The 22,496-nt window shown below is 39.6% G+C and overlaps 1 protein-coding gene across 1 annotated transcript in view; it reads right to left on the bottom strand.

Moving 5' to 3' along the window:
- Positions 1-21,797, bottom strand: part of SNTG1 (syntrophin gamma 1) — a 359,885-nt gene extending 338,088 nt beyond the window's left edge. Inside the window, exon 1 of the mRNA XM_080578706.1 lies at positions 21,365-21,797. The gene's annotated coding sequence lies outside the window, so the exon portion shown is untranslated. The remainder of the gene's footprint in view (positions 1-21,364) is intronic.
- Between the last annotated feature and the right edge of the window lie 699 nt (positions 21,798-22,496).

Below are 22,496 nucleotides of genomic sequence, written 5' to 3'. Positions count from 1 at the left end.
ATTCAACAGCTTGCTGTTGGGCCGATCAGCAACAACCAAATGATCCACAACCTTATGATACATCCAGGTCAGGCTCCATAAAACGTTTATTGGAATTTCAGAGCATTTTCCAGGCTAAAGGTGTGGGGAGTTAGCTTATTTAATTGATGCATTCACCCACCAGCTAATATAGAGAAGAAAATCTTTTTTACCATATGTATGCCTTCACTGACAAGTGAGGCTATTTTCTGGAAAGGAATAAACTAGTACCCCAACAGCAAAGCAGCTGAGAATCATGAACAACCTAATATCATGGTTACACTAGTTTAAAACCTGCCTTAAGGCTAATGGTAATTCCTCCATTACTGCTTAGACACAAAGCAGCTTAGAGTCATTTTACATATGCCTCAACATTTACTGTTAATGCAGTATTTTGCATCATCTTAATGAATGTAAAGTTAAAACACATGCTTCAGTGGGTATGAATTATGTGCAGAAAAGGCTTCCATTTTTTATCTTTGACTCCAAAACCAGAGAAGACAGTGATTTTGATGAAGCCAGACTATAGACTGGAAATTCTGCTTAGATGTCTGGTTAAAAGAAAAGAAAAAAACAAAACAAACAAACAAAAAAACATGACAACTATAATAACAACTGTTATTGATGTGCATTAAATATAACGAGACATTAGTGCAACAACGGTCAGAGGACAACTTGATACTTTGACAACCAGCAGTATTGCAACATGCAAGTACATTGATTATCACCAATCATTCAAAGAAATCACAACTTGCTATTTTCACATTACTTTGTAGAAACCAAAATGACTGTTGAAATGTTCAACATAACTGATGGAGATTCACAAAACATTTAAAATAGGCTGTACAAAGTTCTGATCGAGACATTGAAATAACCGGGACAAATGAGGAACAGGTTATACTGAGTAGTCTTTCTAACATACTGAGTTTCCAGACAGCTTCACTGGTGACCTCTCTCACTTACTCTGCACTCCGACTCTTTTATGCTGTCTTCAGAATTGAAGGAGTCCTAACATTTCATCTGAAGTGATTCAAGTTTGATTAGACAGGATTCAAATCTCTTTTTACTTAGAAACATATAAAAGTGGAGTGAACCCACTGATGTAATATCAAAACCTGTCTCTTTTTGTTTTTGTTCTTGGACACAAGATAAATATTTTTTGAAAGATCATAAATTGTCAAGGTGAACATTTAAAAAAAAAAAACACAAAACAGAATCACGCTTTCATCTCAATTTCTCTGCAAATAAATTATTTAGAAGAACAGAATGTCATGCAGTACACAAAAAGATGTTAGACAATTCATCATCTTTGTTTCAGTAGGGTTGCCAAGAGGTTTTAAAAGGTCTGCTTACAGCATAACCAGGAAATCCGGAAAATAAGATAAGACCACACACATTAAAAAAAAAAATGTTTATTGTGAATTATGGACAATATTAGCTTACTGCACAAAGAGGCCACGCGACAGCCACTGATCTATATTCCAGCACAATCAAGTAAAGGAGTGTATGGATGTATGCAGCAGTCAGCCCTCACGCACAGCCACCTCAGCAAGGAGGGAAGCCATGCAGATGGCCTCAACGTCAAGATCAGACACATGCCCAGTGCTTCCCACGTGTCCCTTGAGCTGGCAGGACTTGGAGGGCAGCACAGCAGGCCGGGCCTGGTGCCTGCAGTGTCCCCACGATGGCCCCCACAAGATGGGCTCCGCCTGCCTGGTGCAAGTATGGCTGGCAGGGATGAAGCACAGTTGCAGCACACACTGCTCTCCTGGTACCACAGCTCACGGCACCTGCCAGATCAGAGCAACACAGCCACCTCCTCCTCTACACACTGGCTTTTACCTAAAATACTGCCTTTCTGGTGTCAGCTCTATGCCCCATTTCATAGAATCATAGCATGGTTTGGGTTGGAAGGGACCTTAAAGTTAATCAAATTCCAACCCCCTGCCATGGGCAGGGACACCTCCCACCAGACCAGGTTGCCCAAAGCCCCATCCAGCCTGGCCTTGAACACCTCCAGGGATGGGGCATCCACAGCTTCTCTGGGCAGCCTGTGCCAGTGCCTCACCACCCTCTGAGTGAAGGATTCCCTCCTAACCTCTAATCTAAATCTCCCCTCTTTTAGTTTAAAGCCATTCCCCCTTGTCCTATCACTATCTGCCTGTGTAAAAAGTCACTCTATTTTATCTTTTTTATAAGCTTCATTTAAGTACTGAAAGGACATAGTGAGGTCTCTAGGTGACATTTTTGCAGTCTAGGCATCATTTCTCAGTTACGAAAGCTTAATGAACCTCATCAGTCATGAGATCTGTCAAGAACACATTTTATCAATCACTACATGGAAATGGACAGCAGGGATAAAATGCATTATGACTTCTTTGGTCTTGGGTGTAACTCAAACTGTTCTGAAGTGCTGTTCATAATAGCCATCCATAGCACACAGCAGCACACCTGACATCATATGCACGAAACAATATATGCAGAGGAGGGCTAAACACTAGTATTCTGTTGGGATAATTTAATGTCACTTAAAGGCATTGTTTTCTATATTAATTAATGCTCAGGAACTCATAGGCAGAATCCTAGTAAATTCCTTCACTGGAGGACAAAAAAAAAAAAAAAACACAAGGATTTTGATCAACCTTAATCTATTTTAGCACAGATGTTTAAAAATGACCATGTCATCATTGCTCAGCTGGACACTTATGTTTCATTTGTTTTATGATCGAGGCTAGATTTCACTGAATGAATCTATATTTTCCAAAAAGATAATTACCCACATCAACCAATGAATGCTCATTATAGTCAAGATAGAACAATATGCCTGCTTGGTAATATTCTGCTTTGTTTCCTTTTGAAAGAAAATAATTTCCTAATAATTGCAAGGAAAAGAAAAAGGGTAAAACTGCTACTACACTTAATGCAGTTATAATTCAATCTACTCCTAGCCATCGGCATAATTGTTAATATGTTCTACCCTCTTATTCATAAAGCTACCCCTGGAAATGATATCACAGTGCATTATGCGTTCCCTGTAGCACTACTCTTGGCTTCAGACCCAGTGAACTTATCTTTTTTTCAGTGAGCTACAAATTTATTAGACACAGATCGCTATTTTCATTTGTGATATAAGCTTGTTTGATTCGTTTTCCAACTCTAGAGAAGTGATTCGTCAGCCTTTGGTAAATTAAAGTTACTTTAGCATAGAATAACAGTTCTAACTTACTCAATTGGTTGCTGCCATCAGATAAAGCAAAATTATTATTTTCTTCTAGTTGAGTATAAGGTACATTCAGTGTACTAGAAGGATGAAAATGTAAGAAAGTGAAATCATATACTCAGCAAAACAGGTTACTCATATGTGAATACATAAAAGGAATGTAACTCCACCAGTATGTTTTGGAATTGCATATTAAAAAACAAAGATCTTCTTGCTAAAAAATAAAAATAAAAAAGCTTTTTTTTTATTGACATGGCTGTGCTCAGATTGTCTGAGTACTGATCCTGTTATTTGTTTAGAACAAGCCTTTAAGATCGGCAGTCTTGAAATGTATGAAAAAATTGCACAGGATCACATTCCTTACCTTTCACATTTTCTACTTTACATTTGTATTCAGTTCTTCCATGGTACTCAAACAGCCAAGGTAATTACTTATCTTTCAGATTTCTTTTTGCCCTTTACCCAGACTTATAAGATCTATTTGGGTATTTCCCTTCTTGGCAGGGTTTAAGAAAATCCTCTGAAGCACAGGCAATACTGACAAATTTTTTTTTTTTATTTCCAAAAATTCCTGTGCACAAATTTATTGCAGCATTCCCAAGTCTGATGCTGCATAGACTTTTTAGCACAGGCTCTCAGCTTTCCAGGGATACATAGCATGCAGGCACTATTATCTTGCCAGAAGCACAATTCTACTACTATTTATCTTTGTAAAATTTTAATATTTTTACATCAAATACACTCAGCCAGACAAGAACATTTTACACCTTTCATTTGCATAGAAACTAAGAAGCCAATTTACAAATTGCACCATTTTTTCATCAGTGAGAAGTTTTTCCCTCAGCTCTAGTGTTAAATTGTTTAACAGAGTTCCAAAATGCAAATCAAGTCTGAATCCTACACTTAATTTTCAAGGGCACTGCATGAACACTAGAGAATCTGAGTAACTTTAGGAACAACCTTTTCCCCAAAACACTGGAGCAATGAACTTCATAATTTTGTCTAAAACTCTTCGTAGTGTCTGAGACACCCCAAGAAAACAGTAAAGCTCAAAGTGCAAAAATTTGTAGTTCCAATCAGTAAGCAAAAAATTCCACTACATAATTTCGTGTGTTATGGACAAAAGAATGAAAGAGTACAAAGTGATACTTCTTTCCGTACAGTGAGGTATGCTAACTATACTTTCAAAGAGTGGAAATCTGGCATGAGTGAAAGACATATGCCAATTAGAGGAAAGTAGAAAGTAAAAAAGGTAGTAAGTTTAATCACAAATAGGGGCTCTGAAAGTTTATCACAGTGCATTTGAATCAGGTTTTAAGATACTTCTGTGCCTTTGAACATTTTGTTGGACAGGTTTGGTTTAAAGCTTCTATTGCTTTAATCTTTTTAATGGGATGATGATGAACTATGGAGCCCAGAATTATGTGGCAGAAGGTTTTTAGCCTTTCATCCAGAGACTTTCTTTGCAAAATGCCTATTGCCACTGATCACAGCATCCCTTAGCCCATTTGCTGAATACTAGAAAAATGTTCCATAGAACCCTAACCATAACTTAAAAAACAATCAGCTAAATTGATGAAAGCCTATGTCTCATACCCCCATTTATGTTAATAAACTGTTTTCCCCAGTTGTATCACAATTACCAATTTGGACATAAAAAGCTTTAACTAGGACCCACAATACATTTTCTATAAATACCCATTTGCTTTACTCTATGAAATACAACATAGAATGCAAAAGAAAGTTGCAGAAAACAAACGGACATGTCAGTGTTGTCATCATTATTTCGTAATTTGATTGTCTAAGAAAATTAAGTTAGTGTTATTGTGCTGCCTGTTGTTCAGCCCACACACAGCTGAACGACTGAGAATATACCTGCATGTCTAAACATCTCCAAAAGCATCCATGAGTTTGCAGTCTCCTCCGAGTACTAAGATTCAGCAAAATTGGCCATAGAGGGAGCAGTACTGGCAATAGAAGTTCTTAAAGATTTTGTGCAAACACATCACTGGATAAAACAGAGACTCCATTAGTAATCACATTGGCAATTAACTCATCCACTAGGGATGTGAGCTTTTATTCTTGATGGATAACCTACCACCTCAAAATAAAGCAAAGATAAATGAAAGTGCTGCTTACAGAATTAATAACTGCTGTGGAGGAACAGAGATACCACAATGGTGGGACCACAGAGCTACTTACCTAAATGTAATACGCGCAAGACCAACATGGATTATCCCATTTAAAGGGAAAACATTACACCATCCACAATGCTTTGCCACAATACTACATTGAAACAGAACCTTTTTATTAAGCAGAGTGTGGCCTTCAAGGTGAGGCAGTCTGAGTATAAACTACAGTTGAAGATTTATGATAACAAGACTGCTGTGGAAGACAGAGGCAATGGCACTAGAAATCTTGGCTAACGAGCCAACTGCGTGCAAGGATACCAAATCCCAAGTTGTAAGTGGTTTAATATCTCACATCAGTGACTAATACACTGGCTGGCTGGTTCACCCTGCAGAACCAGTCACTAACCAGGTACTGTGGGGGAGACAGGATCACGATGGATGGCTCTGCTCTCCTTGTTAAGGGACCATGTTACTACTGTGTTACTTACACAGTGCCATTGACATCTACAAATACTTGCCCAATACATCAGAAGACTTGCCAAAACCATGAATATTTGGTGAGACGGTGAAGCCATCCTAGCCCCCTTCTGTTTCTTATCAAAACATCTGGTTCTTGTAAATAGCCATTTCATTTCCGTAAACTAGTAACTTTCTCTCAAAATCTTATGCACCAGCAGACAAAAAACAAACAAACAAACAACAACAACAAAAAAACCCTACCTAAAGCAGTAACTATTAGGAAACTGGGAATTCAGAAGCTTATGTGGCAGAAGGGTGTATGATCTGGAAGTCTTGTGGTGACCAACACAAAATCCACGGAGGCCTGTGCTAGCACAAGTCTGCCTACAGCGAGGCTGAAGCAAGTTTAGTTGGTTTGACAGCACTACCAGCTGGCTTCATGCTAGGCTACCTCTTCACTTGCATCCAGATTACTCTGATATTTCAGTTTTAATTCTTTCCCATAATGGGAAGAACGTAACATCGCATCAAATCCACATGCAGATTTGCATGCAAAATTAGAGGAGTTTTGAAACTAAATACTAGGGTAGGAAAAGGGGGGGGTGGGAGGGGGTTGTTCCTGTTACAACTGTCAAACTGTACGCAGAAGCACAGGTTGCTAACCCATAATTCAGCTGTTTGTTTTAACACAAATTATAATTTATTTTGGGAATTTATAGTTCTCTAAAAGAACAAGTCCACTTTTTACTTCTATAGTGCTGTAATAGAAAAAGAATAAAATTAATTAGCAGTTGTGATTCTACAGACAAAAAGGTCTCAAAGAGATTTCTTCAAGTGCTTATTACAGTACGTGAATACTCAGACCTCCAAATGATTTTCCTTACTGTTTATCAATTAAGACAGAGAGTGGAAAATGAGCAAATATGACTTTGTATCAAATTTAATTTATGTCAAGAGTAGATATAGACAAATTCATTTTAAATGCACATACAACAAGTCAATTTATTTTACAGGTTTGCATAATGTTCTTCCAAAAGATACATCAGAGAATGACTTCAAGTAAACAGAAATTTGCTACTAGATCATGCAAAATACTCTGAGAAACCAAAGATGTATGTAAATCAATATCTAACACACTGTGTGGCTCCACTGTCTCTAACTAATTGAATAACCCTTTATGTAACCACTCATTAATGAAGTCTCAAAGTACTAACCCATGCGCCCACGAAGTATGAATTTAAGCTAAATGGGATAAATGAACCAAAAGAAATTCATGTGACGCACTCAAGCCTACGTGGTGATCACAGAGCAAATCTAATTCAGAAGTTTCAGTTCCAGTTCCCTTGCTCTACTCAGTAGATTTGGCAGTGCAAAACCGAGATAATGAGGCTTAAGTTAAAACGATTTACAGTTTTGGAATTAACTGAAAATTCAGTAAGAAAAAACACTACACAGAAAGAAAGTAGTTTGGGGTAAAACTTCAGTTTTCACCAGGATCCACACATCTTCTTTTTGTGCTTCCTCAAACTCCACATTTTTGCAGTCTAAATTCAAAAGTAACATTTTCCTTCACCAATTCACTCTTTATTTTTTAATTCACTGTATGGTCAAGCTGATGTGTAATTTCACTTGTTCAAGCTGTTCACTCTCCAATCATTTTGCTGTATTTTAAAACTAAACTCTGAATACTAACTCTTCCAATTTCCTGTTGCTGAAACAGCAGAAATTGGTTTAAATCCAAGAAATCTATCACTAACCACTGTCCTGACTGCCATCAAATGTTAAGAGTTAAAAAACAAACAAAACCAAGGATGTTTTATCAAGCTGAAAGTAAATTTCCAGGTAATCTGTCCTTGTCTGATATGTACTGCCTCAAGGCAGATATCTGAAAACATTCACTTCAAGAAGGCTCAACAATTTCACTGAATAAATGTATATTAAGTAACTGTAAATTAAATATTCAAGTGTAGCTATTAAAACAAGAAATACTATTTTCAGGCTGTGTGACAAGATGCTTTATTACTCAAGAGCATACAGTAGGTAGATTTTATTAAAACAGAAGGAAAAAAATGGAAAAAGGCAAAATTTAGGTTGCTCAAAAATTAGATGTTAAGATCTCACTGAATTGTATGAAACTATTAATATAAAGCTATTCAAAACAAAGTCCTGAATAAAATTTCTGTTTTAGGCTGGAAATCAGCTCCATATGGAAGTTAAGTTAGTTTACAATTGAAGGTTATAAAAGCAGATATGCCAGTTGTAGGTAGAACATTTTTACTTTTATTTGAGACAGGAAGATATGTATTATGGAAATTTCAAGGGGCAGAACAGGCAACTCAGTGGTGGACTGGTGGCAACAACAACAATCTCAGCAAGCTGCTGAATATAAAACCTAATGCACAGCTTTCCTATGCAAAACCCTGGAAAACAAAAAGAGAGCTTCAGCTTGATGTTAGGGAGGAGAAGAACCAGCAGAGGCATTTAAAGAGAAGATTTAACATATTCAGGCCTGGAAGATGACCTTCGGCTGTGACTGTGAATGGGCTTGAGGATGGTATGCGGCATGGGAAAGATTATCTGAAAGAGAGTCAATTTCAGTACATGCACAGGCCTGTATGTGCATTATCTAAGTCTACAACAAGCCACATGAACACCCAAGAACACAAGCCCAGTCACGTACTGTGGCTGCTGTCACAATCAGAAATGGGTTTATTACAGATTTTCTAATTCCAGTGCTATCAAGGTTGACAAGGTTATCAGTATATCCTGTTTAACACAGACGTATAGGTATCTATCTCTTACAAATGTATGTGTACACACACGTTAGAAACATATACAGTCAAATCACAACAGACATACTGAAATATATATATATAAATGTGATACCCTAACTAGACACCATCCTCAAAAATATTGAACATGAGCTGCTACCAAATTATCATTTTTGTAATCCCTTTGAGAAAAAGTTGGCTGAAAAGCAAAAATTAAACCTCATGCAATTTAAGAGGAATATATTTACAATTTAAGACAGAGCTATTCTCTGTATGGATGTATCTCTAACCAGTCATAGAAATAAACATTATACCTGAAGTTTTATGGACGAGTTGACAAGAGTCTTTGTAACTCAAGTTGCTTTCACTTCTATCATGGCAGCACCCTGTACCTCATTAAAAGATGCTTTACACGTGAACAGTAAAGAAAATTCCTCCACTTCAGGCACTTACCATTTCTTCTTCAAATTACTTACTTTTATATCAGTGTTATAATTCTATAACTGCTGTTATAGGAATATTATGCTGAAGATCTCAAGGCTTTCTACCAAGTTAATCTCAGAACTATGAATCTCTGAAACGTTCAATAGAAATCTCAGAAATATTCAAGACCCGAGAAGACAGACAGTAAGAACCCAGTGCATGGCCTTCCTGCTGCTAACTGCAAGCACGGGAGCTAAACGCTTGATGGGCCACAACAGGTAAGGAACGCAAGAAAAAACATTGCATCAGTCATGGTTGTGAGAGGAAACAGGGCTCTGAGTGGTGCAATGCTCACGGCAAATGCAACAAGTGGGTTTCTACCGCAAGCGTCTATCTGCGGCATGTTCACTGACATAGTAAGAGGAAACGTTACAGCCAATCTTTGTAAATAACAAGGATGTCACCACAAAAATCTCTGATATGCATCATCTACTTTCTTTTAGCGGGAGCACTCCAGTAAGGCAGAAGATAGCAGGTGGCTACTCAGACGGAAGGGACCGACATATAAATCATTTCACACTTCAGAAGCTGTCTAGTGTATTTCAGTAAATCAAAGACTTCCCAGAATGATGAAAACTGAGCTTGCTGTAGAAGAACATCCTCTCTGTGGCAGAGGAAGACAGAGCTGATTCAGTCACACGTCATGCCTGCCATGTTCTGACAAAACATCTGCATTCTCCTTCTAAGCAAGCGAATCAAGACTGCTAGGGAAATCTGCAGTAAAGCAGTGATGAAGAATATCCCAAGTAACCACTTCTGTATATATAGAGCAACATGCAGTGTCTCCTTACAGCAACTACAGGACTGAGGAGCCTTCTGATTTCGAGAGGCAGTATCCATCAACTTAGGTATCTGCTGCATGTAGCACAGTAAGTTTTCCATGTTAAAACAAAGCAAAACAACAACAACAACAAAGGAAAAATTTGTCTTTTATAACCCAAAACAACCTTTTTGTTAAATACACAAGCCATTTCCTGGAGCCCAGACTCAAGCACCAAACCTCATTCTGGCTCATTTTTTTTTCTTGTCTCTATTATCAAACTCTGCACAAATAACGTAATGTGCACAGATAAAAAATGAGAATCACTGTTTTCATAAAATATGAATTTTTACAGTCTGGGAAGTAAGACTTCCATAAGAACCCACACACACACAAACAAACAAAAACACTGGAGTTGAGAGGAAGACAAATATTTGGTCAATCACCTATTCATTCAGTTCACGCAAACAAGATACCACTGGAACCAATACAGCATTTCAATGAATATTTAAATGCTAGATCCTGACATTATAGGTCCAGAGCTTTAATACATCCTGAGGTATGGATCTATTAGGTGCATTAATAGTAGAAGGACAAATAAGAATGTAACTGCTGTCCCTTCTCAATTAGCTTTATTGAGTACGTCATGGACTGTCCTTTCTGCGTATTTGTGACTAAGAACCTGGCTATGCCAGTTCCCCAACATAGCCTATGGCTGCACATGGCGCTGATCTATGATTTAGACTACAGTAATTATTTTTATAAGTTACTTCTTTATTGATTTTTTGCTTTACTTTATTTTACAATTTTAAATGATACATCCCTCTGGAAATCTGACTTGCAGACTCTAGAGGGACCCACATCCTAAATCAAAGGCTGCACAGATAGGTGCTATTTAGTATATACACCGTTATTCCCAATCTAGAGCTTCTTGCATGTATACTGACTGTGCCGGATTTGTTTGCAGTCAAAAAATCAAAGGGCAAATACCGCCCCCAATCTACATCCTGAATGTGCCCCAGTACTGTATATACAATTGCCTTGTATAAGAGACCGTAATTATGGCACGTTTTCATTTTTTCTCATCATTTCTGTATTTTAGTCAGATGGTGTTAAAAAAATTCTTTTAAGTAAAAGATGGTATTTATGTAATTATACCTTCTTTTGAAGCTAACAAAATGCTTTGACGAACAAACAGATGGGTGTTTGGGGTAAAACGATAGGTTTCAAACACACAGCAGGACAGTTTATACATTTATAAATATAGGTTACTACGACAGATGTATATTTTTAAAAATAAAGGACTAGCTTTCCTCGCAGTATCATCTCCAACTATTTACATGCTATAAATCTGCAGAAAGCAACATTTAGCTGTAATTGCAGAACTTCAAAGTACAGTACGGTTTTCGTGAGCTTTTGTGTAGATGCTTTTTCCTGCACATTAAATGTCTGCAGAGAGATTCTGTAGGTAGAAAGATCTAAAATATTTTTCCACCATTCAGAGAAGATAATTCTGGTGACATAAAATGAAGAATGCAGTTAATCTTGTGTATCATTTTCTAACTGGAGTAATATTGACACATGATCCATAAAGGCAGCCTCCTTCTCATCTAAAGTCTCAGAAGTAGAATTATCATTTAGAAAGCTTACAATCATAATTTTACACTTTTACAGGTGCCTTTAGAGGTGGTTCCAGCTATTTGTTCCAGCTCTACTTGCTGGAAAGGAAGGTGCCCTGACAATTTTCCTAAGGAAATTAGAATTGTGAAATGAGATCCATAAGTCTGTTTAGTCCCTACAGACTACTGCAGAGTCTGCTTCAAGCATGCACATGAAGTCCAATTTATTGTAGCATTTATCTTGAGCCAGATACATGTGTATATACATGTATGTCAGGGAGAAAAGAAAAGAAATCCTTATGATGACACTTTTGCATCTCTCCTAACATGAAACAACCTGAGGGTCTCACCAATTTCCACTTTGCTTTTTGTGTTAATCTCAGATAGCCTTAAAACCTCAAATAGGGCTGCAGAAGTGAGTGGCCTAAGGATGCAATTGAATTTCTGCTCATGAGGTCCTGCTTTAAATATGGGGAATTTATGGGGCTTCTGGGGAACAGTGACACAGCTACAGTCTTTCCCAGTCTTTCCTACAGTCTTTCCTCCTCTGCATGAGTAGCAGCTCTGTATTTCAAGGACATATTTCAATTACTGAACAAGTGCAATCTTGGAAGCACGACTTTCCCCTTAAGAACCCAGACAGCAACTTCCTCATCAAACACCTTGCTTCTGTTCTTACAGTTCTTTGTCTGCTTTGTCTAAAAATGCAGCTACTCACCTTTTCCTCTCTTCAAGGGTCATATATATACTCTCTCCAACACAGCATAAAGAATTGCAAAAGTACGCCTACTGCATTATTCTCCTTCTTTCTTACAGTCTACTTAGACATTCACTAATGCAGTTACTGATGGTCTCAAGCTTACAGGCCTGTGGCCACTGAAGACCTGTGTAGCAGGCATACTGCTGTGTATACATGGCAGTCAGAACTACTATGCAGTAGCTAGCAGAGAAAGGGTTTTGTCATTTTAGACTTCAGTCAGTAAAAGTTGAAGAAAAATCCATAGTGAAAAATATCAAAGTTCCCTATCAGTACCCTTAAACACCTACTATCATTCTTTCTAATGAACAGCTGGATGTGACATCTTATCTGCATCTTAAAACACAAGGATTGTCACCCTATCTGCTGAACGGTCGTCACTGCTGCCCTTCATAGCACTGTAAATCAGCAGAAGCTTCTGCTGCATTTGACAAACATTTCATTGACACAAGGAAAGCATTATTTTATTTCCTTTAAGAAGCAGGTAGGGGAAAGATGCTTGTAAGTTTCTTTGGGGTTTTAGCATTGAGATTCAGTGAATACCTCCTGGTTCCACCACTGATGTTACCATGGTATGCACAGTTAGGCTGAGGAATTCCCTTGAAAGATATCATCTCTCCCTGCATGAATGTTATTATAATGTCTAAGGTCAGCAGCTGTACCGTGCCTTGTTCTAAGAAAGCACATCTAGCTACATTCACCTGCATATGTGGGCTAAGTCCCTGACTGTGATTTCCTATGACAAGTTATCATAGCTTGTCCCTTCAGTACTACAGGACACGTACCAAGTCTGCAGCTATTTCTCAAGTAGCACTTCAAATCAGGTCTTAATCCTTCCCTACTGTTGATCCCTAGAAAATATATTCGATTCTTCTATGGCATATTTTTTTTTGAAAAGACAGGCCTCGTGTTTCTTCATAGTGTTTAGAATAAAAACATGTCCTGAAAATGAACACTGAATAAAAACATCAAAATACATTCCTCTTTGAATCTCCCATAGCAAACATTAGTGTAAGAAAAATGTGTTAGAAGATAACACAATGTGGTGAAGTAGGCACCATACTCTGAGGACTGACTTTCGCAGAGGTGTTGGTCTGTATCAGCTAGAGAAAAACTCTTCCCCTAAAACACAGCATCATGCAATCCTAAACTCCACTGGGTGTCAGACACTTAGCAGAAGCTGTACCAGGCTACAAATTCCATTTTTCGTAGATGCAAGACCTTCCCAGGAGCTTGTCCAGATCACTCTGCTCAGATTGTCTACCTACACAGAATCAGACTGTCTTGTAACTACTGGATTCACAAGGCTGAAATAAAGAATTAACAAAAACTGTCATTTGAGCTTGTATTTTTCCCCCAAAGTCCTTCTCCACTACCCACACCCTATACTTTCTTTCAGATATCTCAGCCACAGAACCTGGTGGCTGAGGGATTCATGTCTTTGCCAGATGACCCTTTATGACCTGAATGTTCTCCCACATACTGGCCATTCAGCCACACTAGATTAGATTCTCTTAACAAAGTATTCAAGGATTATTATTCAAAGATCTGATAATTTAAAACATTTCCCGAGTTTTACTATCATTTCCACTCCTGCCTGTCAGGAATCTGAGGGATATGCATATATAGCTCAGGCTGACAGACTTCTTCCTTAACTAGACATATCAACCAATCTGCATGTTGGTATCTTTCCTGCAGAACTGCAGAATCTCCCATCTTACTTATGATAAAAGAAGCAGCTGTACATCAATTATTTAAAGATTATGATCTTTGGCACTTTATCAGCTTTCTTTAGAGACAATATTCAATACAGCAGCAACACGACAAGGTAACTGATTGGACCAGTAAACCTACATAGTCCTCCCCAAAACAAACAAACAGAAAGATTGTATCAAGAAAAACTATCATTTTTACACACAAAAAAGAGCAAGTTCAGGGCTGAAATCTGAAAATAAACTTGCAAGTTATAAGACTTAAGTAATCTTGTTTAATGCTGGAAGAAAAAAAAAAGGGGGGGGTGGTCTGTATACAATGTGCAACTCTAACAGAAAGGTCCAGTTTATTTAAGGAGATGCTGGATGATGTTTTCCTAAATTGCCAAGAGGGAACTGGTCACCAAATTTTTCTTTTTTCCCATTTCACAAAATGCTTTCCCACAAAAAAAAAACATGCCTTTGCTGAAGTTAGACAATTGCAGCTAATATATAACTGTGAAGAGTAATTATAAAAGCCAAAATCAACTCTGATTTCAAACAAGAAAAGTCATGGACTCAGTCCTGTAAACACAGAGTACACAAATAACAATATATTAATATTAATAAGCAATTGTATGCAAAAAAAAACTACTGAATCTCAGACCTGAGAAAACAATCAATTGGATGTAAACTGTACTACATGAGCAAAATAAATAATGTTGCAGATCAACCTTGAAATTCTCATTTCAGGAAAAAGTATGGTAATATCATTATGAAGAGGCTAGAAAAGAGATAGTAAGAGGTACATAAAAGGACATGTGTAGGATCACAGCAACACATGGGAATATCAAATCACCAGTAACAACTGGATTTCTCCATTAATCAAAGCAAGCAATGAATGATGCGGTCTGTCTCTCAGAAATAGGAATTAAAAAAAAAAAAAGAAAAGAAGAAAACTGCAAAAATATACAGCTATTCAAATGGTGTTGAGAGCATAGATAACAATCCAACAAAAATAATGTATAATTACTGAGCAGTGAGATCAGCACCCCATCAGGGGGAAGCTACTGAATGTAGTAAAAACTGAAGTTGCTTTATAAAACAGGTTAACAGTCTGAAATTTAGGTAATTTTAATGAAGACATCCCAAGAAAATAGCCCAGACAACCTCACAATTACAAAATACATCAGCTTGTGAAAAGTAGCATATGATGAACCATTACTACAGATGCTTAAGAATTAGCTAGTTGAAAGACTCATGGCATGGTGTATTTGTGCATTCAGTTATCCAGGAACACCTTTCCCAGTCTCGGTGACTTAAAGAAAAATGAAAAGTAATAATCTGCAGGTGCTGTCATGATTTCTATACACTTTACTTAGAAATGTTTAACACAGTTACAGCAAGCTTTCTCTGGAAAAAATCTCTCATGAATGTCACTGTATTTGACTGAGAAGTTGCTTCAGCTGAAAAATCAATATAGTAGTTATTTTTGCACTTACATTAATAGAGTTGCTTAGTTTGCCAACAGGGAGCCCTGCTACTAACTGCACCCCTGACAGCAGCCAAACATGTCATATTCATAGTGCATTAACCGCTCTGGTTTCCTGGAACTATAACCCCAGTCTGCTTTCAAATCCATTCCTCCATGTTATTAAAGCCTAACGCTGATTTTGAAAAGAGTACTTTTTATTATATATTACACTCTGTGTTCATAAAGTTGTTTCATAAAAAAGCAAAACACATAATGCGTAGAATTAGAATGAAGGCACTCCGATTTTTAAAACCCACAGGCCTGATGCTGATTCCTGTTCATAAATCTATCCCCAGGAAGAGCTCTGTGCATGCACCCGTGGGTGTTTTATTACATGGCAATAATTGCCCTGCACGGACCGAACGTATATATATTGCCTCATAAATGTTTGCCATTTAATAACTAATTAAAACAGGTGTACAATGAACTGTTTGTGAATTCTGCTTTATTTAGGAACATTCAGCTGTGAGACCAACTGATAATGGATACAGGCAGACAGCTGTGTGTGATGAAATCTAGAGCTGCAAGACAACCATAGAGCCAATGATTTTTGCCTCCTTTTTCACTCAAAAAAAAAAAAATCTGATTAAAGTAGATCAGTTCCCAAAAGCTGTTTATAATATACATGAAACAATAAGAGAAAGAGAAGAGATGCAAGCATAATTGTAATTGCTTTACTTCTTAGGGGTCAAAAGCAAGCCAAAGAAAATCAATGTCCATTTATGTAGGAGAAGCTGAAGCATACAGTTCATTATTCACAACTGTTAAAATAGTCAATCAAAACATTTTGCCATGTGGATGACTAGAAAAAGCTATCTCACATAATTTTGAATGATGATATATTTAGAAACAGCAAAGCGTTTCATAAAAAGAATTTCAGAAACAATTATGCAATTAAGAATCAGTGTTCTTATAGTAAGGCAAATGATAACAACCATATTATGGAAGAATATCAAACTTTGAGAAGATTTCTGAGAACCGGGTATCATACCTGTTGAAATCACTGAGAATTTTACATGAAATTCAATAAAAATAGCAAAATAATCTTTACACTGAGGAATAATCACAGGATGGGATTACTCTCACTGGTCAGATTCTGCCATCTGTACAGGATGATTTCAAACTCCATCTAGTTTTTGACAGAAAGGGGAAGAAAAACAAATGCCATCAACAACACTCTCATTCTTACTTCTTTACAGATAGCCATATTCTTTTAAATAAATTTAGTATTACAGATGAAGAAAAAAATCGTGTATTCTGCTTTATTCAAACAGCCTTTGTTCAGACTTAAATGTAAGTCTACTTAATTAATTTGACCAGAAGCAATGTAGCATTTCTACGTTAGAGTCATTTGTTAGAAAGAGTCATTTCTAACATCTTCAAGAAAGACAGTATACTGTCCCCTATTTGAAAAAATAGTTTGTGCTTGAAAAGCATAGAAAAAAAAATAAAAAATAAAAAACCTATAGCATAGTCTGATGAATGAACTGTTCCTCTGATACCATTATTTCAGCAACTCCAAGCAATGAACACTTCAGAAGTGCTTGATGACATCAGTTTAAATATCACCTCTTTGAAAGAAAATCTCACCAAACCAGGCAAGAAATACCCAAACCTAACAGCAAGCATCAAATATATCATAGCAAAAAATTAACAAATAAATAAAAATTCCAGCAATCTTGAGATTTGATCTAAGATAATAAATACCTGCAGAATAGTCAACTGAACCAACAATCAGTTGTGCTCAAGGCGACTGAAACTGTGAGCTCTTTCACAGACTCAGTTCCAATCCAAGTATAGAAGGAGGAAAACATCAGTGCCCTTACCTCTGTCACATCTCACACTGAAATTTCAGTGACCATTGCAATGCACCCTGTGAGCTCCCGTTCTGGGCTTTAACTCTGTCTCGGGGCTTGTTCCATACCAGGAACATCCATGTCCATTCTCATAGCAAAATGGACAAGCTGTGTGCAACTCCTGGCAGCGGGGCACCTCCTGCTTTTCACGGGGAAAGGTACTGCACAGCCTTCCAAAAACCATCCGTGCCTCATCACTGAAGTTGTTCTGAACATCAGAGTGCCACAGCAAACTTTGCACAACAACAGCATTTACCCATGTTTTGGCTTTACAAGCAAAGCTTCGTCATTTAGAACAACCGCACACAGGTAACTAAAATCTACTCACTGTAGTATCACAATGAACAGCATGTACATTTTTGTCCAACACCACCCAATGTAAACTGGAGAGCAAGGCATGAAATTAATCCCATACCAAACATTTTTCTTAATTAATCTCCCTCTGCCCATTACTTTAATGAACTGAAGAGAACAAGTCCTCAAGGAAGAGCCCAGCCCTTGGCTCGTACACCTCCAGACTCATCACACAACGGCATGTGCCACCTCTTTTGGCCAACTTCAGCTATTTTCTGAAGATACAGCTCAGAGTCCCAAATGACAATGACAGCCACAAGTATTCAGTGGAAGAAAGCTTTGTTTCCACTACTCCTCTTCTTCGTAAGGAGTAGACACATCACACACTAAATCAATCTCTGAAGATGGACAGATGTCTCCCTTTAGCAATTACATATGCATGTGAATGTCACTGACAGGGCCTCCACTGCATTCCCTGGTGTTAATTAGAGCAGTATATTTGAAGCATAATCTTTTTTTTTTTTCTTTTTTTAAATGTATGCTTCCTCTTTCTCTCTGCTCTCTGATCTGCAACAGGAATGCAGAAAATGTAGGTTGGCCACAGTGACAGTAAGGCTTTCTTAGTCTTCCAGCTACAGCAGGTAAAACTCAGGGCAAATACCGGAGGTAGGCTGTGTTGTAATCATGCTGAGCCAATGTCACAGCAGACTGCCAGAGGTGCACGTTGATGCAGCAGATTTAAATTGGGATTCAACCCACCCACATTCAGTTCTTTTTCTGGAAACCTGAACTGAAAACATAGTCACGAGAAGGGCCAAGACCACATGTTAAATCCATTTGACACTTACAATTTGCTACATATCCTTACCTTTTTAACAATGTATGCAAGCAAACCTGGCAATGACAACTGGTAAGGAATACTGACAGTTTCAGTTTTCCTAGTGGCTCAGGCACAAGGGCCAGTGCTAACTTACAAGCATAAAGAAATGGTACTTGTCTGAGCACTTCAGGGTGAAGAATTGAGAACAGAATACAGCTCTTTTTAAAATATATTATATATATTTACTTTAAGACTAATAGAAATGATATATTCAACTTGGTTGGACTGACTGTAAAAACCTTACTTAACTGTTGATATGTTTAATTTTGCTTACAGGGCTTTCTGTCAGTTCACGAAACTTATGTCTGACAAGTCAAACAGCACATCTGAGCAAATATGGAAAAAACGCAAGAAAGAAATGTAATGTCTTTCCCTTAAAAGCTTACCCTGAAATTTCTGAATCAAGTCAACATCTTCTCTATTAAAAGGATTTGCATAGTATTAAATTAAAAAAGCATACCATAAAGTTGATTATACTATACTCTGGAAATCTCTGATTCAAAAGGTACAAGCAAATTGTGACACAGCATGTTAAAGGAAATGCTAGAATAGCTTTACAGTAAACAGTACGATGGACACTCCTAAGTTCTTAAAAATTAATAAAAACACACATTTTAAAGTATAAATATGCAGAAAGGTTTTCTGATATGTTCCAATTCACAGTTAAAGAAAATATGTGAAGATAAATGGCTTTGATTAGTATCTTAGAAGTCATCGCTTTGTAAGTAAAGACCCTAGGTCTTACCTTCCCCTTTTAAGTTTCTAACAGAAAAAGGAAGGCTTCTTTTCTTCTATCAGACTCTGTGAAAACTTGGTTCTTTGGCCATGTAACAGAATGAAAACCTGGCTGTAAGTGAAAGTCTACAGCAGTATGCTCTTTAATTCAGTGATGGGGATTTTCATTAGATTATCTCATAGCTATGGGACAAGACACTGCAAAAGCCAAGTGATACATCATTAAAGTATGTTTTCTTCCTCTCAAGGCAAAGAGAGTGTATAGCATTAGATTAATTTGAAGAACTAAAAATAAAAGGAAGAACTGGGCTCTGTAATATGCATCAGAAGTGGCAAAGCTGATAAAATTTTTAAAACCCATTTATTTATGTAATCAGGTATAAGCAGTTACTTATGTTAATTGTGGAAAACACCGATCTAGCTCAAATGACTTCCAGATCAGTGCATGCTTCAGTGTTTTATGATCTCTCTTGCACATGCCTAGTGAAAGCCTGCCACTCTGCAACAGAGGAAGGAATTACTACAACAAAACCATAGGTACACTTTATTAAAAATTACACTTTTTTGGTATGACGCAGAAGCTGAGTGCTTTAAGTAATGGGCAAGTTTGTGTCCCGGAGCGTTACAATGGTTACTCTAATTGTGTTTCACAGTATCTTCAGGGAGTCAGAAATAGGAACCACAGGAAAGCTCTCCTGAAACTGCACTGAAACAAATGACGTCCCCCTCAGCCAGCCTACCCACAGGGAGCTCCATCCACCATTACAGGAAAGGCTTACTTTATCTTTCTGCTATAAACTTGAGTTAGCTGTGTACTCACTGTACTGCCAACCCAACATCTTTTAATCCTATTAGTTTTGCATCTAAGTAAAAATGTGTATTCCAGCCTATAAGAAGATCTGCTCCTGCCAGCAAAGGAAAGTTCCTCGACCTGGAAAGCTCTGAGACTGCCCCCACACACAGCTTTGCTAGAGATCTCACTGATTAGAAAAAGAAATATCCAAAACCCACCAAATGTTTCACACACACCGACATTTCTGCAGGAGCGTACGCTTCCAACACTGCAACTTACACTCTCATCTCTGTGAGTGAGTTATTTCCCCAAGCCTACACACACACACCATGCCCAGTGCCCCTGCTGAAACTACCGTGTTCCCTGGAGCTGTCGGAGCTGTTACTGAACTGTCAGAGCCGAGCTATAAATCTGTGTAACTGCTTTTATTCTGTGATGCTCTCGTGTTCGAACAGAATGTACATCAAGGTCGCTGTAAAAGATTGTAGTTTTCAGGCTCAGTGAGAAGATGCCAAGGAAATCAATACAAGCAAACTTAATTAAACACGGTCTGAAGTTCTGTCTTCTCCCAAACCAGCCCAGAATTCACCTCTCTATCCCCTGCGTTTCAGAGACAGGTGTTTCACAGATAGGGGAAGGCAGGCTGCTTAGCTTACATGCTATCGGTGCCGAAAGGTGAGCAGGAGAATTCATTCTCCTGCGTGTGACAGCTCTGCTCTGAGCTCCGTGAGGTTTTAACAGGAGATTACAGACCTGTGGGCCTGCTCCTTTGAAGTGGAGTTCCTCCAAGAGCAGAATTAGTCCCCTGCCTGCAACCCGTGCTCTGTATACTGAGATGCATTACGGCCAACTTTTTGTTCCACGGCAATGTCAAGCCAAGCAACAAATCCCCACGGGCTAAAAGCGAGCTAACAAATGTGACTGGGTAAACCATACCCTCGCAGCAAAAAAGCACCTCGGAGAACATCCCCAGGCAGGACACGAGAAAGTTAAAGGCATGAAAACCAGAGCTCCGGGTTCACACACCACCCCCCCCCCCCCCGCTCCCCGAGCGGGTCCGCAAGGCTCACGCACAGCCTGAGCCACCAAGAGCCCTCTCCAGCAGGAGCCACGGGTGGGAAGCGACTCGGGAGGCTCCGGCGATCCGGCTGCAGCCGTGCACAAGGGAACAACAAGGCACGGTGCTTTGCTTCTCCTCGATGCTCCCCGCGGCTGCCGGCCGGGCGGCGGGGCGCTCCCGGGATGCACCCCCATCCCCATCCCCATCCCCATCCCCGCACCGCCCGCAAAAAGCAGTGGGAGGCAGGCAGCAGAAAGAAGTCACTCGAGGCAGGGGTAAGGCGGCGGAGAAGCAGCACTTACTTGCCTAGACGCTACCGCCGGGAGACCTCCTCCTCTCAGCCGGTGAAACGCCGTGCCGCTCGTCCTCCTCGCACCGCTCCGCGCCGTTTCCAAAATATTTCCACCGGGCGCCGACGCATCCCCTTCCCGGCTCAGCCGGAGCGCGCAGGGAGCCCGGCCGCCGCGCCCCGGAGCGCGGTGCCCATGGTGCCAGCCACAGCCCCGGCAGCTTCCTCGGGGAGAAGGGGGGGGCTCCGCTAACGCGGCATCGCGGCCAGCCGGGGGGCAGCGAGGGGCTCCCCGCGCCCTTCCCGGAGACGGAGCGGGGGCGTGCGGGGAGGCAGCGCCGCCCCTCCGCGGCGAAGAGCGGACAGGCGAGGCCGTGTGAGGCGAGGCGAGGCGAGGCGAGGCGGCGCGGCGCCGCCACCGCGGCCGCAGCCCGCCGCGGCGATGCCGGCCCCGCCCGGGACCCCCGCCCGGCGCTGCCGGGGCGCTCCGTGGCGCCGCCCCGCCGCTAGATCCGCTGACGAGAGGACCTCCCCCGGGAACGTGCCGGGCCCTGTGGGCTGGGGCCGGGGCCGCCGATGGGGTTGGGGATGGACCCACAGGGCTGTGAGACCCCGCACTCGACGACGGTGGAGTCCCCAGGCCGCTCCCCCTCACTCCCTCGACCGGCCGCCGGCTTCTTTCTGCTCAACTTCCCCCACAGTTTCTCCCGTTTATTTTTCCCCCGCAGCTTCTCTGCTAGCCTCCTTCTTCTTTCTTCCTTCTTATTCAGGCTTCGTGGAATGAGAGGTAATTCCCTTACGAATCTTACAGTTTCAGTCTTCTTCTGCCGAGCTGCTGCAAACAAAAATGTTTCTGTTCCCTTTGAATTCCTTTTATAAATATTAACTCCAATAATGCGTGTTAAGCCATTAAGGGGGAAAAAGGATTTTAAAAGGCAACTTCGTGCAAGCTAAATGCAAAGATAATAGAGTTGCTCTGAAGGATATAGTTAAGCATTGAGTTGATAAATGCATGAGAATATGCAGTGATAGGTTTCATGCCTAATTGAACAGATTTGTACTTCAGTTCCCATCTAGAGATACAGATCCTTATTTTTCCCTGTTTCTTAATACTGATTGATGTTAACACACTTCTTGATAGCTAC

The sequence above is a fragment of the Anser brachyrhynchus genome (assembly GCF_964034855.1).
Source record: "Anser brachyrhynchus genome assembly, chromosome: 2".
In the NCBI taxonomy this organism is placed as follows: Eukaryota; Metazoa; Chordata; class Aves; order Anseriformes; family Anatidae; genus Anser; species Anser brachyrhynchus.
The sequence above is the reverse complement of the archived record's forward strand: the minus strand, read 5'-3'. Positions and strand labels throughout refer to the sequence as shown.